Consider the following 12,445-nt stretch of genomic DNA (forward strand, 5'->3'; position numbering starts at 1 on the left):
GAGAGAAGGCGAGAGAGAGAGAGAGAGAGAGATAGAAGGCGGAGAAGAGAGAGAGAGAGAGAGAGATAGAAGGCGAGAGAGAGAGAGAGAGAGAGATAGAAGGCGAGAGAGAGAGAGAGAGAGAGAGAGAGAGAGAGAGAAGGCGAGAGAGAGAGAGAGATAGAAGGCGAGAGAGAGAGAGAGAGAGAGAGAAGGCGAGAGAGAGAGAGAGAAGGCGAGAGAGAGAGAGAGAGAAGGCGAGAGAGAGAAGGGAGAGAGAGAGAGAAGGCGAGAGAGAGAGAGAGAGAAGGCGAGAGAGAGAGAGAGAAGGCGAGAGAGAGAGAGAGAGAGAAGGCGAGAGAGAGAGAGAGAAGGCGAGAGAGAGAGAGAGAAGGCGAGAGAGAGAGAGAGAAGGCGAGAGAGAGAGAGAGAAGGCGAGAGAGAGAGAGAGAAGGCGAGAGAGAGAGAGAGAAGGCGAGAGAGAGAGAGAGAAGGCGAGAGAGAGAGAGAGAAGTCGAGAGAGAGAGAGAGAAGGCGGAGAGAGAGAGAGAGAGAGAAGGCGAGAGAGAGAGAGAGAAGGCGAGAGAGAGAGAGAGAAGGCGAGAGAGAGAGAGAGAGAGAGAGAAGGCGAGAGAGAGAGAGAGAAGGCGAGAGAGAGAGAGAGAAGGCGAGAGAGAGAGAGAGAGAGAAGGCGAGAGAGAGAGAGAGAGAGAAGGCGAGAGAGAGAGAGAGAGAGAAGGCGAGAGAGAGAGAGAAGGCGAGAGAGAGAGAGAGAAGGCGAGAGAGAGAGAGAGAGAGAAGGCGAGAGAGAGAGAGAGAGAGAGAGAGAAGGCGAGAGAGAGAGAGAGAAGGCGAGAGAGAGAGAGAGAGAAGGCGAGAGAGAGAGAGAGAGAAGGCGAGAGAGAGAGAGAGAGAAGGCGAGAGAGAGAGAGAAGGCGAGAGAGAGAGAGAAGGCGAGAGAGAGAGAGAGAGGCGAGAGAGAGAGAGAAGGCGAGAGAGAGAGAGAAGGCGAGAGAGAGAGAGAAGGCGAGAGAGAGAGAAGGCGAGAGAGAGAGAGAAGGCGAGAGAGAGAGAGAAGGCGAGAGAGAGAGAGAAGGCGAGAGAGAGAGAGAAGGCGAGAGAGAGAGAGAAGGCGAGAGAGAGAGAGAAGGCGAGAGAGAGAGAGAAGGCGAGAGAGAGAGAGAAGGCGAGAGAGAGAAGGCGAGAGAGAGAGAGAAGGCGAGAGAGAGAGAGAAGGCGAGAGAGAGAGAGAAGGCGAGAGAGAGAGAGAAGGCGAGAGAGAGAGAGAAGGCGAGAGAGAGAGAGAAGGCGAGAGAGAAGGCGAAAGAGAAGGCGAAAGAGAAAAATGAAGAAAAATGACTTGGATTTATACAGCACCTTTCACAACCACCGGACGTCTCAAAGCGCTTTACAGCCAATTAAGTACTTTTGGAGTGTGGTCACTGTTGTAATATTGTACGGCAAACCAGAAGGGAAAAGGAGGTGTTAAAGGAGGAAAGAGTGAAGAGGAGGTGGAGGAGATAGGCACAGAAAACATTATTTCAAATGTAGGCAAGAAATGTGGACCTATTTTGAAGAACAGGGCGCTATCCCTGGTGTCCTGGCCAATATTATCCCTCAATCAACATCACTAAAACAGATTATTTGGTCATTATCACATTGCTGTTTGTGGGAGCTTGCTGTGCGCAAATTGGCTGCCGTGTTTCCATTAGAACTGTGACTACATTTCAAAAAAAGTACTTGGCTGTAAAGCGCTTTGGGACGTCCAGTGGTCGTGAAAGACGTTGTATAAAGGCAAGGCAGATGGAAATCAATAAGGAAAAACTTCTCTGCACGGTAAGAGCGTTCAATGTTTGTAATGATGCAGCAAGCGAGGCAAGAGGCACAAAACACTGGGGTTATTCAAAATACAATTGGAAATTTTGGAGAGTTAATGATGGGGATGAGCTTCACTTGGTTGAGTGACCTTTCCTCAACCCTGAATATTTCTATTCATGCCCTCCTAGGATTTGACGTTTGAGCAGTGTATTTCGGATGGAGAATTGGGGGAAATTTATTCGCTGCTAATTATACAGAACACTGACAGTGAAATATGCCTGTTACCAGTGTTGTGCCTCTCCAAATGTATGGATAAAATTGTTTGATAAAGCACTTTGGGGATTTCAGGTCAGTTTGGAGGCAATATAGTTGAAGGAAAAGCCTGTACTCAATAAGGGTAGCTCACCAGGTAGGATATTGAGTGACAGAATAAATAGAACTACACTAACCCGTGACATATTGAGCTGACATTAAAAACTTATTAAATACAGCATGATTTTTTCAAGATACTATGGTTTTTGTTTCATTAACATGGAGACAAAAGATTTAATTTCAGATGAGTTATCCTGACACAATATTTATTTAAAATCCTAATCTATCACCATAAAATGTCTTTCAACAGAAACCAACATTAATCTAAAATGTATAATTAAATCTGGAGCAGAATATATTTTTCATTATCTGAACCATTTGTGTCAAATTTGAAGGCATTTTTTTGCAGATTAACATCCCCTAGGATTGGACTGGAGATGCTGTGTACCAGAGAGAGGCAGAGAGATGAAAGAGTTCTATCTTCTTGGTCGTTCGAAGCCACATTTGAAGAGTAAAAGTACACTGTTCTAACCCGCTGTTCTCCCCTCCCTCTCCAGTCCCTTTAAGAAAGGGGCAACCTTTGTTTGTCTCACTGTCTAGATTGGATTTGATCCCAGCTCCGAGAAGCAGAAGGATCGTTTCTAACTCAGTGTTCACCCCTTTCTATGCCCTCAGTCAAAGAGAGGAACAGAGGTGGATTTGAACCCAGGTCCCAGAAGTAAAATAACTTAATGCGACACACAACGCAACTCACCCGTCTAAGGCACCCCTCCTCAAACAAAAACTAATTTTCATTCACATGCAATTAGTTTTTATCACTAAACTAGATGAGCCAATTGATTATAGTTAATTGCCATCTATCCAGAGGCTTCGTGGAAGAGATAAGATGATAACGATAAGGGAAGGATCTGCACGAAAGATGCCAAGGAGATTTCTCGATCTTCTTCCTTCTTTTTACTTAAAGGACGGCTAGAGACATTGTTCACTGACATTTGTATTTATCACCGCCGTCATCTCTGATAACCTCGCCCACGAGTTACCTTGTTACATTAAAAGAGACAGTGTCCCTTCAGTGTAGTCTACACAGAATGTGTTTCAAAGGTTTAAGGGATCAGATTAAAGTGGAGCATCATTACACTGCACATCAGTCGCCACAGAACATCACGCATATTAGTGATGGCACGGTATCCCAATCTACTGATATCCCTGCTTTCCACACTGCAAGAGGAGTTCTAAATCCGCAATTCAGGCTTTTGTTAAAAAACACTGCTCCTCATTAGAGTCAGCCTTGGCTCAAGTGGGTAGCAGTCTCACCTCCAAGTCAGAAAGTTGTGGGTTCAAGTCCCAGTCTAGACACTTGAGCACAAAAATCCAGACTGACTCTAGGATGAGACATAAGAACATAAGAAATGGGAACAGGAGTAGGCCATTTGGCCCCTCGAGCCTGCTCCGCCATTTAATAAGATCATGGACTCAGCTCCACTTCCCTGCCCGCTCCCCATAACCCTTTACTCCCTTATCGCTCAAAAATCTGTCTATCTCTGCCTTATAAATATTCAAAGACCCAGCTCTCTGGGGAAGAGAATTCCACAGATTTACAACCCTCAGAGAAGAAATTTCTCAACTCAGTTTTAAATGGGCAACCCCTTATTCTAAGACTATGTCCCCTATGAGACGTTAAACCGAGGCCCTGTCGGCCATCTCGTGTGGATGTAAAAGATCCTATGCCACTATTTCGGAGAAGAGCTGGGGAGTTCTCCCCGGTGTCCTGGCCAATACAGGTTGAACCTCCCTAATCCGGGACTCCCTTATCCGGCACCATTCCCAGCCTCATGCACAAAACACCGACATGAAAAAATTGAAGTCTTTCCTCACTGCTGACTCCCGCAATCGCTGGCCTGACCTTACGATCCACAGCCCCCACGATCTCGCTGCTGCACACTCAGCCCCAAGCTAGCCAGCCTAAGATATCGGTACCACTGCATTTACTCAGTACCTGTACCATCCAATTTAATGTGACCACCCCTCGTCTGGCAAAATCCCTTATCCAGCACTGGCCAGATCCTGAGGGTGCTGGGTAAGAGAGGTTCAACCTATATTTATCCCACAGCCAACATCACTTAAACAGGTGATCTGGTCATCATCACATTGCTGTTTGTGGGACATTGCTGTGCACAAATTACGATCCCAGCAAAACAATTACATAATTCCCACCCAAGTAAAATATTCCAGTGAGAAAGAACTAACAACATCGCAATTATATAGCACCATTCACATCTTAAGGAAATCCCAAAATGCTTCACAGCCAATGAATTACTTTTGAAGTGTAGCCACTGTTGCTATGTAGGCAAACACTTATCCACTAACGTTAAACAGAATTCATTCAATGCAAAACACCCCTCAGAAACAGCAGCACATTATAGAAATTGAATGACTTGAGCATAAAAGAGAAGGTAGTTCCACTGTGGAGGTAGCACCAGCTCAGGTATGAATGGGCTCTGCCTCTGCTAAAATTACACCGGGAGATATTAATGTACAGACACCTAATGCCTTTATCTGAAATTTCTTCCACTGATATTTTAACAGAGGCACTAAACCATTTGAAATAAAATGAATTAATGGCTGCACTAAAATAGCAGAGGAATGAATTTCAGAGGAACATGTAATGAGAGATTTCCCCCCTCCCTGGGCCTGCGTGTATTGGATAGACTGAGTGAAGGACACAGGAGTATCAGACAACTTGTATTTATATAGCACCTTTAACATAGTGAAACGTCCCAAGGCGCTTCACAGGAGTATTACGAGATTAAAAAAACTCTGATACCGAGTCGCACAAAAATTAGTGTAGGTGACCAAAAGCTTGGTCAAAGAGTTATGTTTTAAGGAGCATCTTGAAGGAGGAAAGAGAGGTAGAGAGGTGGAGAGGTTTAGGGAAGGAATTCCAGAGCTTGGGGCCGAGGCAACTGAAGGCACAGCCACCAATGGTTGAGCAATTATCAGGGATACACAAGAGGGCAGAATTGGAGGCGACGGGGAGGATTGCATGCCCCTAAGAAAGCCTGCCCAGTTTTCCTCTATGTGCTGTGTGTGTCCAGGCAATTCAACACACCCAGGGTACAGGAACAGGAATATCCGCCCCATTAAACGTTCAGATGAAAAAGGAAAGACAGACTTGCATTTGTGTAGCACCTTGCACAACCTCAGGACACCCCAAAGTGCTTTTACAGCCAATGAAGTCGTTATGAAGTGCAATCACTGCTGTTACGTAGGAAATATGCTTGCATCTCAGTGTAATTTTCAAGCCTAGGTCCCAAAGTGTATGCTTTTTCTTGTGGCCTTTTAGGCTGAATTCCTGAGTGAGTGATTAAACTGACTGAGGTAAGAGATTTGTAAGCTGGTTGTTTTGAGAAACATTACAACAAGCAGAAGACTCCTTGGTTTGAAGTTTATCCAGAACAAGCTGAAACAGGAAGACTCGCCAATGAAATAAATTATAGTAAAGAGTTCCCAAAGGCACACAATCCAACCTTTCACATAAAAGAAGGCACTGAAAGAAACCAGTGCTGTGTCTCATGGCTTTAATTATTGACCAAAGAAAAAAAGTGATCTAAAAAGCACTTTGCATTTATATAATGTTTTGGAAATGTTCAAAAGTTCTTCGCGTAGCAATGAATTACTTTTGAAGTGCAGCGACTTATTATGTAGGCAATTAGCACACAGGAAGATCCCACAAACAGTAGTGCGATAAATGGCCAGTTGTTGAGGGAGGGATGTTGGCCAATGCACCAGCAGAAATCTTCAAATAGCATCATGAGGTCTTTACATTTGTCAGCTGTGGCTCACTTGCCTCGGAGTCAGAAGATCGTGGGTTCAAATCCCATTCCAGGAACTTGAACACAAAAATCTAGGCGGACGCTCCAATGCAGTGCTGAGGGAATGCTGCACTGTCGGAAGTGCCGTCTTTTGGATGAGATGTTAAACTGAGGCCCCATCGGCCCTCTCAGGTGGACATCAAAGATCCCATGGCACTATTTTTGAAGAGCGGGGAAAGTTATCCCCAGTGTCCTAGCCATTTTATTGAGCCCTCAATCGATATCACTAAAACAGATTATCCAGTCACTCCAAAAAGTACCTAATTGGCTGTTATGCACTTTGAGACGTCCGGTGATCGTGAAAGGTGCTATATAAATGCAAGTCTTTCTTTCTTTCTTTCATTCTCAGTGGAATAGAGTTTAATGTCTCATAGAAACATAGAAAATAGGTGCAGGAGTAGGCCATTCGGCCATTCTAGCCTGCACCGCCATTCAATGAGTTCATGGCTGAACATGAAACTTCAGTACCCCATTCCTGCTTTCTCGCCATACCCCTTGATCCCCCTAGTAGTAAGGACCTCATCTAACTCCTTTTTGAATATATTTAGTGAATTGGCCTCAACAACTTTCTGTGGTAGAGAATTCCACAGGTTCACCACTCTCTGGGTGAAGAAGTTTCTCCTCATCTCGGTCCTAAATGGCTTACCCCTTATCCTTAGACTGTGACCCCTGGTTCTGGACTTCCCCAACATTGGGAACATTCTTCCTGCATCTAACCTGTCTGAACCCATCAGAATTTTAAACGTTTCTATGAGGTCCCCTCTCATTCTTCTAAACTCCAGTGAATACAAGCCCAGTTGATCCAGTCTTTCTTGATAGGTCAGTCCCGCCATCCCGGGAATCAGTCTGGTGAACCTTCGCTGCACTCCCTCAATAGCAAGAATGTCCTTCCTCAGGTTAGGAGACCAAAACTGTACACAATACTCCAGGTGTGGCCTCACCAAGGCCCTGTACAACTGTAATAACACCTCCCTGCCCCTGTACTCAAAACCCCTCGCTATGAAGGCCAACATGCCATTTGCTTTCTTAACCGCCTGCTGTACATGCATGCCAACCTTCAATGACTGATGTACCATGACACCCAGTCTCTTTGCACTTCCCTTTTCCTAATCTGTCACCATTCAGATAATAGTCTGTCTCTCTGTTTTTACCACCAAAGTGGATAACCTCACATTTATCCACATTATACTTCATCTGCCATGCATTTGCCCACTCACCTAACCTATCCAAGTCGCTCTGCAGCCTCATAGCATCCTCCTCGCAGCTCACACTGCCACCCAACTTAGTGTCATCCGCAAATTTGGAGATACTACATTTAATCCCCTCGTCTAAATCATTAATGTACAGTGTAAACAGCTGGGGCCCCAGCACAGAACCTTGCGGTACCCCACTAGTCACTGCCTGCCATTCTGAAAAGTCCCCATTTACTCCTACTCTTTGCTTCCTGTCTGACAACCAGTTCTCAATCCATGTCAGCACACTACCCCCAATCCCATGTGCTTTAACTTTGCACATTAATCTCTTGTGTGGGACCTTGTCGAAAGCCTTCTGAAAGTCCAAATATACCACATCAACTGGTTCTCCCTTGTCCACTCTACTGGAAACATCCTCAAAAAATTCCAGGTGGTTTGTCAAGCATGATTTCCCTTTCACAAATCCATGCTGACTTGGACCTATCATGTCACCTCTTTCCAAATGCACTGCTATGACATCCTTAATAATTGATTCCATCATTTTACCCAATACCGATGTCAGGCCGACCGGTCTATAATTCCCTGTTATCTCTCTCCCTCCTTTTTTAAAAAGTGGGGTTACATTGGCTACCCTCCACTCCATAGGAACTGATCCAGAGTCAATGGAATGTTGGAAAATGACTGTCAATGCATCTGCTATTTCCAAGGCCACCTCCTTAAGTACTCTGGGATGCAGTCCATCAGGCCCTGGGGATTTATCGGCCTTCAATCCCATCAATTTCCCCAACACAATTTCCGGACTAATAAGGATTTCCCTCAGTTCCTCCTCCTTACTAGACCCTCTGACCCCTTTTATATCCGGAAGGTTGTTTGTGTCCTCCTTAGTGAATACCGAACCAAAGTACTTGTTCAATTGGTCTGCCATTTCTTTGTTCCCCGTTATGACTTCCCCTGATTCTGACTGCAGGGGACCTACGTTTGTCTTTACTAACCTTTTTCTCTTTACATATCTATAGAAACTTTTGCAATCCGTCTTAATATTCCCTACAAGCTTCTTCTCGTACTCCATTTTCCCTGCCCTAATCAAACCCTTTGTCCTCCTCTGCTGAGTTCTAAATTTCTCACAGTCCCCGGGTTCGCTGCTATTTCTGGCCAATTTGTGTGCCACTTCCTTGGCTTTAATACTATCCCTGATTTCCCTTGATAGCCACGGTTGAGCCACCTTCCCTTTTTTATTTTTACGCCAGACAGGAATGTACAATTGTTGTAGTTCATCCATGCGGTCTCTAAATATCTGCCATTGCCCATCCACAGTCAACCCCTTCAGTATCATTCGCCAATCTATCCTAGCCAATTCACGCCTCATACCTTCAAAGTTACCCTTCTTTAAGTTCTGGACCATGGTCTCTGAATTAACTGTTTCATTCTCCATCCCAATGCAGAATTCCACCATATTATGGTCACTCTTCCCCAAGGGGCCTCGCACAACGAGATTGCTAATTAATCCTCTCTCATTACACAACACCCAGTCTAAGATGGCCTCCCCCCTAGTTGGTTCCTCGACATATTGGTCTAAAAATCCATCCCTTATGCACTCCAGGAAATCCTCCTCCACCGTATTGCTTCCAGTTTGGTTAACCCAATCTATGTGCATATTAAAGTCACCCATTATAACTGCTGCACCTTTATTGCACGCACCCCTAATTTCATGTTTGATGCCCTCCCCAACATCACTACTACTGTTTGGAGGTCTGTACACAACTCCCACTAACGTTTTTTGCCCTTTGGTATTCTGCAGCTCTACCCATATAGATTCCACATCATCCAAGCTAATGTCCTTCCGAACTATTGCCTTAATTTCCTCCTTAACCAGCAATGCTACCCCACCTCCTTTTCCTTTTATTCTATCTTTCCTGAATGTTGAATACCCCTGGATGTTGAGTTCCCAGCCCTGATCATCCTGGAGCCACGTCTCCGTAATCCCAATCACATCATATTTGTTAACATCTATTTGCAGAGTTAATTCATCCACCTTATTGCAGATACTCCTTGCATTAAGACACAAAGCCTTCAGGCTTGTTTTTTTAACACCCTTTGTCCTTTTAGAATTTTGCTTACAATGGCCCTTTTTGTTCTTTGCCTTGGGTTTCTCTGCCCTCCACTTTTCCTCATCTCCTTTCTGTCTTTTGCTTTTGCCTCCTTTTTGTTTCCCTCTGTCTCCCTGCATTGGTTCCCATCCCCCTGCCATATTAGTTTAACTCCTCCCCAATAGCACTAGCAAACACTCCCCCGAGGACATTGGTTCCGGTCCTGCCCAGGTGCAGACCGTCCGGTTTGTACTGGTCCCACCTCCCCCAGAACAAGTTCCAATGCCCCAGGAATTTGAATCCCTCCCTGCTGCACCACTGCTCAAGCCACGTATTCATCTGCGCTATCCTGCGATTCCTACTCTGACTATCACGTGGCACTGGTAGCAATCCCGAGATTACTACTTTTGAGGTCCTACTTTTTAATTTAGCTCCTAGCTCCTTAAATTCGTTTCATAGGACCTCATCCCTTTTTTTTCCTATGTCGTTGGTACCAATGTGCACCACGACAACTGGCTGATCTCCCTCCCTTTTTAGAATGTCCTGCACCCGCTCCGAGACATCCTTGACCCTTGCACCAGGAAGGCAACATACCATCCTGGAGTCTCGGTTGCGGCCGCAGAAATGCCTATTTATTCCCCTTACAATTGAATCCCCTATCACTATCGCTCTCCCACTCTTTTTCCTGCCCTCCTGTGCAACAGAGCCAGCCACAGTGCCATGAACTTGGCTGCTGCTGCCCTCCCCTGATGAGTCATGCCCCTCAACAGTACCCAAAGCAGTGTATCTGTTTTGCAGGGGGATGACCACAGGGGACTCCTGCACTACCTTCCTTGCACTGCTCTTCCTGTTGGTCTTCCATTCCCTATCTGGCTGTGGACCCTTTCCCTGCGGTACGACCAACTCAACACTCACTCAAGTGCAGCACTGACATATCAGCCTAAATCATGTGCTCAAGTCCTAGAGTGGGGTTTGAACCCAAAACCTTCTGAGCCAAAGGTTACCAACCGAGTATGCTGACAATTATAACAGAAGAGCAAAAGGTGGAAAAAAACAGCACTTGTGACAATGCAGCACTCCCTCAGTACTGCTCTGAGAGTCAGCCTAGATTATGTGGCCAAGTCTGTGGAGTGAGACATGAGCCCATGACCTTCTAACACCACAGAGGCAAGGCTGACATATTTGCCTACAAAACAATGACTGCACTTCAAAAAAGTAATGCAATAGGTTGTGAAACGCTTCGAGATATCCTCAGAATTTTAAATATAAATGCAAGTTCTTGTTTTCAACTTATTTAGAACCCAGACAGAAACTGAGGAGTGGAGGCAGTGAGTCAACACCTGTATTGACATATACAAAACCAAATCATATGTAGGCTCCTAGTTTTTATATACACACATATTTATTGTAATTCATCACTTGGAATATAGCAAGCTAAACTTATATGCCAAGCTGAACTTAAAATAATAAATCGCTAGGTTTTTTTCTCATTCCTTTTAAACTTACATTGATCACTCTAGCCCAGTGTTGAAATCAAAACTCGGCACACCTCATTTTTCTCAATAATTTTCCTAGGACTGAGAAAGAAGGTTGTGGGTTAAAGTTCCACTTTTAAGCACAAAAAGAAACCTCGGCTGACACTCCAGTGCAGTGCTGAGGGAGCGCTGCACTACCAGAGGTGTTGTCTTTCGGATCAGACGTTAAACCGAGGTCCTGTCTGCTCTCTCAGGTGGATGTAAAAGATCCCAAGGCACTACTTCAAAGAAGAGCAGGGGATTTATCTGGTGTCCTGGCCAATAATAATCCCTCAATCAACATCACTAAAACAGATGATCTTGGTCATTATCAAATTGCTGTTTGTGGGAGCTTGTTGTGCGCAAATTGGCTGCTGCGTTTCCTACATTTACAAGTGACTACTCTTCAAAAAGTAATTAACTGGCTGTAAAGTACTTTGGGACGTTCGGTGATCGTGAAAGGCACTATATAAATGCAAGTCTGTCTTTTTTTTTAGGATCTCAGAAGTATGGATCTCCTTATTACCCTGTCTTCCATTCCTCTGGGCTTTACAAATCCAACTTGGTGTCACTGGTCATGGCAGCTGGTCATTATCCCACCATTCACACCCTATGTTGACTAATGTTTTTCTAACTCCTGGCATTACCATTTCAATTTGGCCCATCGCCCCTTTTGTCTCTCTAATCTCTCCTGCCTTCCACCCTATCACAGATCTTCCCTTTTGTTCTTTCTTCCCCTCCCCCTTTCAGTGCTTGTTAAGGATGTGCTCTTTCCGAACACTCGCCAGTTCTGAGGAAGGGTCGTCGACCCAAAACATTAACTCTGCTTTTCTCTCTCCACCGAAGCTGCCTGACCCGCTGAGATGTCCAGCATTATCAGTTTTTATTTCAGATTCTAGCATCCGCAGTCTTTTGCTTTTGTTTTAACTGGTCATTATCATATTGTTGTTTGTGGGAGCTTGCTGTGCGCAAATTGGCTGCTGCGTTTCCTACATTACAACACTTCATTGGCTGTAAAGCGCTTTGGTACGTCTGGTGGCCGTGAAAGTCGCTATATAGATGCAAGTTTGTCTTTTTTTTTAAAGGATCTCGTAAGTATGCAGCTCCTCATTACCCTCTGTTCTCCCTTCCTCGGGGCTTTACAAATCCAACTTTGTGTCAGTGAGCCACTACTACGGGATTTACCTGGCCTTCTTTCCTACTCTTTTTTCAAACCTTGGTGCACTGTGAGCGCTTGGGCCTTCACCTCGTCTTTCTTCAACATAACTGGAACCAACGTTGCTGCCGCAGGATGACTAGAAAGCTAGTGGACCAGAAAGGGGAAACGGCGCCGGTTCCGGGCCACTTCACACGCAGCAAGATTCAACAAACGGGTTACTGTGTGTTTTCGGAATCGGAGTAAACTCTCTGTACTGACCGTTTTTGCGCATGCGCCCTCCCGACTCCGCGCCTTCCCCCTCCGGAAGCGGAAGTGGGCCCCCGAACACGTTCATTCCGACCTGACCCCGTGGTCCGACTAAACTGGCCGGGCCCCGGGAATCGCCAACAAATGGCGTTCACCTTGGAGCAACTCGCTTCCTTTATTAGGTTTGACAATTGTGTATGTGAGAGAGAGAAAAGGCGCGTTCCCTTTCAGTGAATTCAGGATTTGTCAACTGATCCCGCTGATT

The 12,445-nt window shown here is 45.3% G+C and overlaps 1 pseudogene; it reads right to left on the reverse strand.

The window, feature by feature from the left end:
* LOC139277280 (putative nuclease HARBI1 pseudogene) overlaps positions 1 to 12,237 on the reverse strand; it is a 20,549-nt pseudogene extending 8,312 nt beyond the window's left edge.
* Positions 12,238 to 12,445: the final 208 nt, after the last annotated feature.

The sequence above is a fragment of the Pristiophorus japonicus genome, chromosome 12 (assembly GCF_044704955.1).
Source record: "Pristiophorus japonicus isolate sPriJap1 chromosome 12, sPriJap1.hap1, whole genome shotgun sequence".
Classification (NCBI taxonomy): Eukaryota; Metazoa; Chordata; class Chondrichthyes; family Pristiophoridae; genus Pristiophorus; species Pristiophorus japonicus.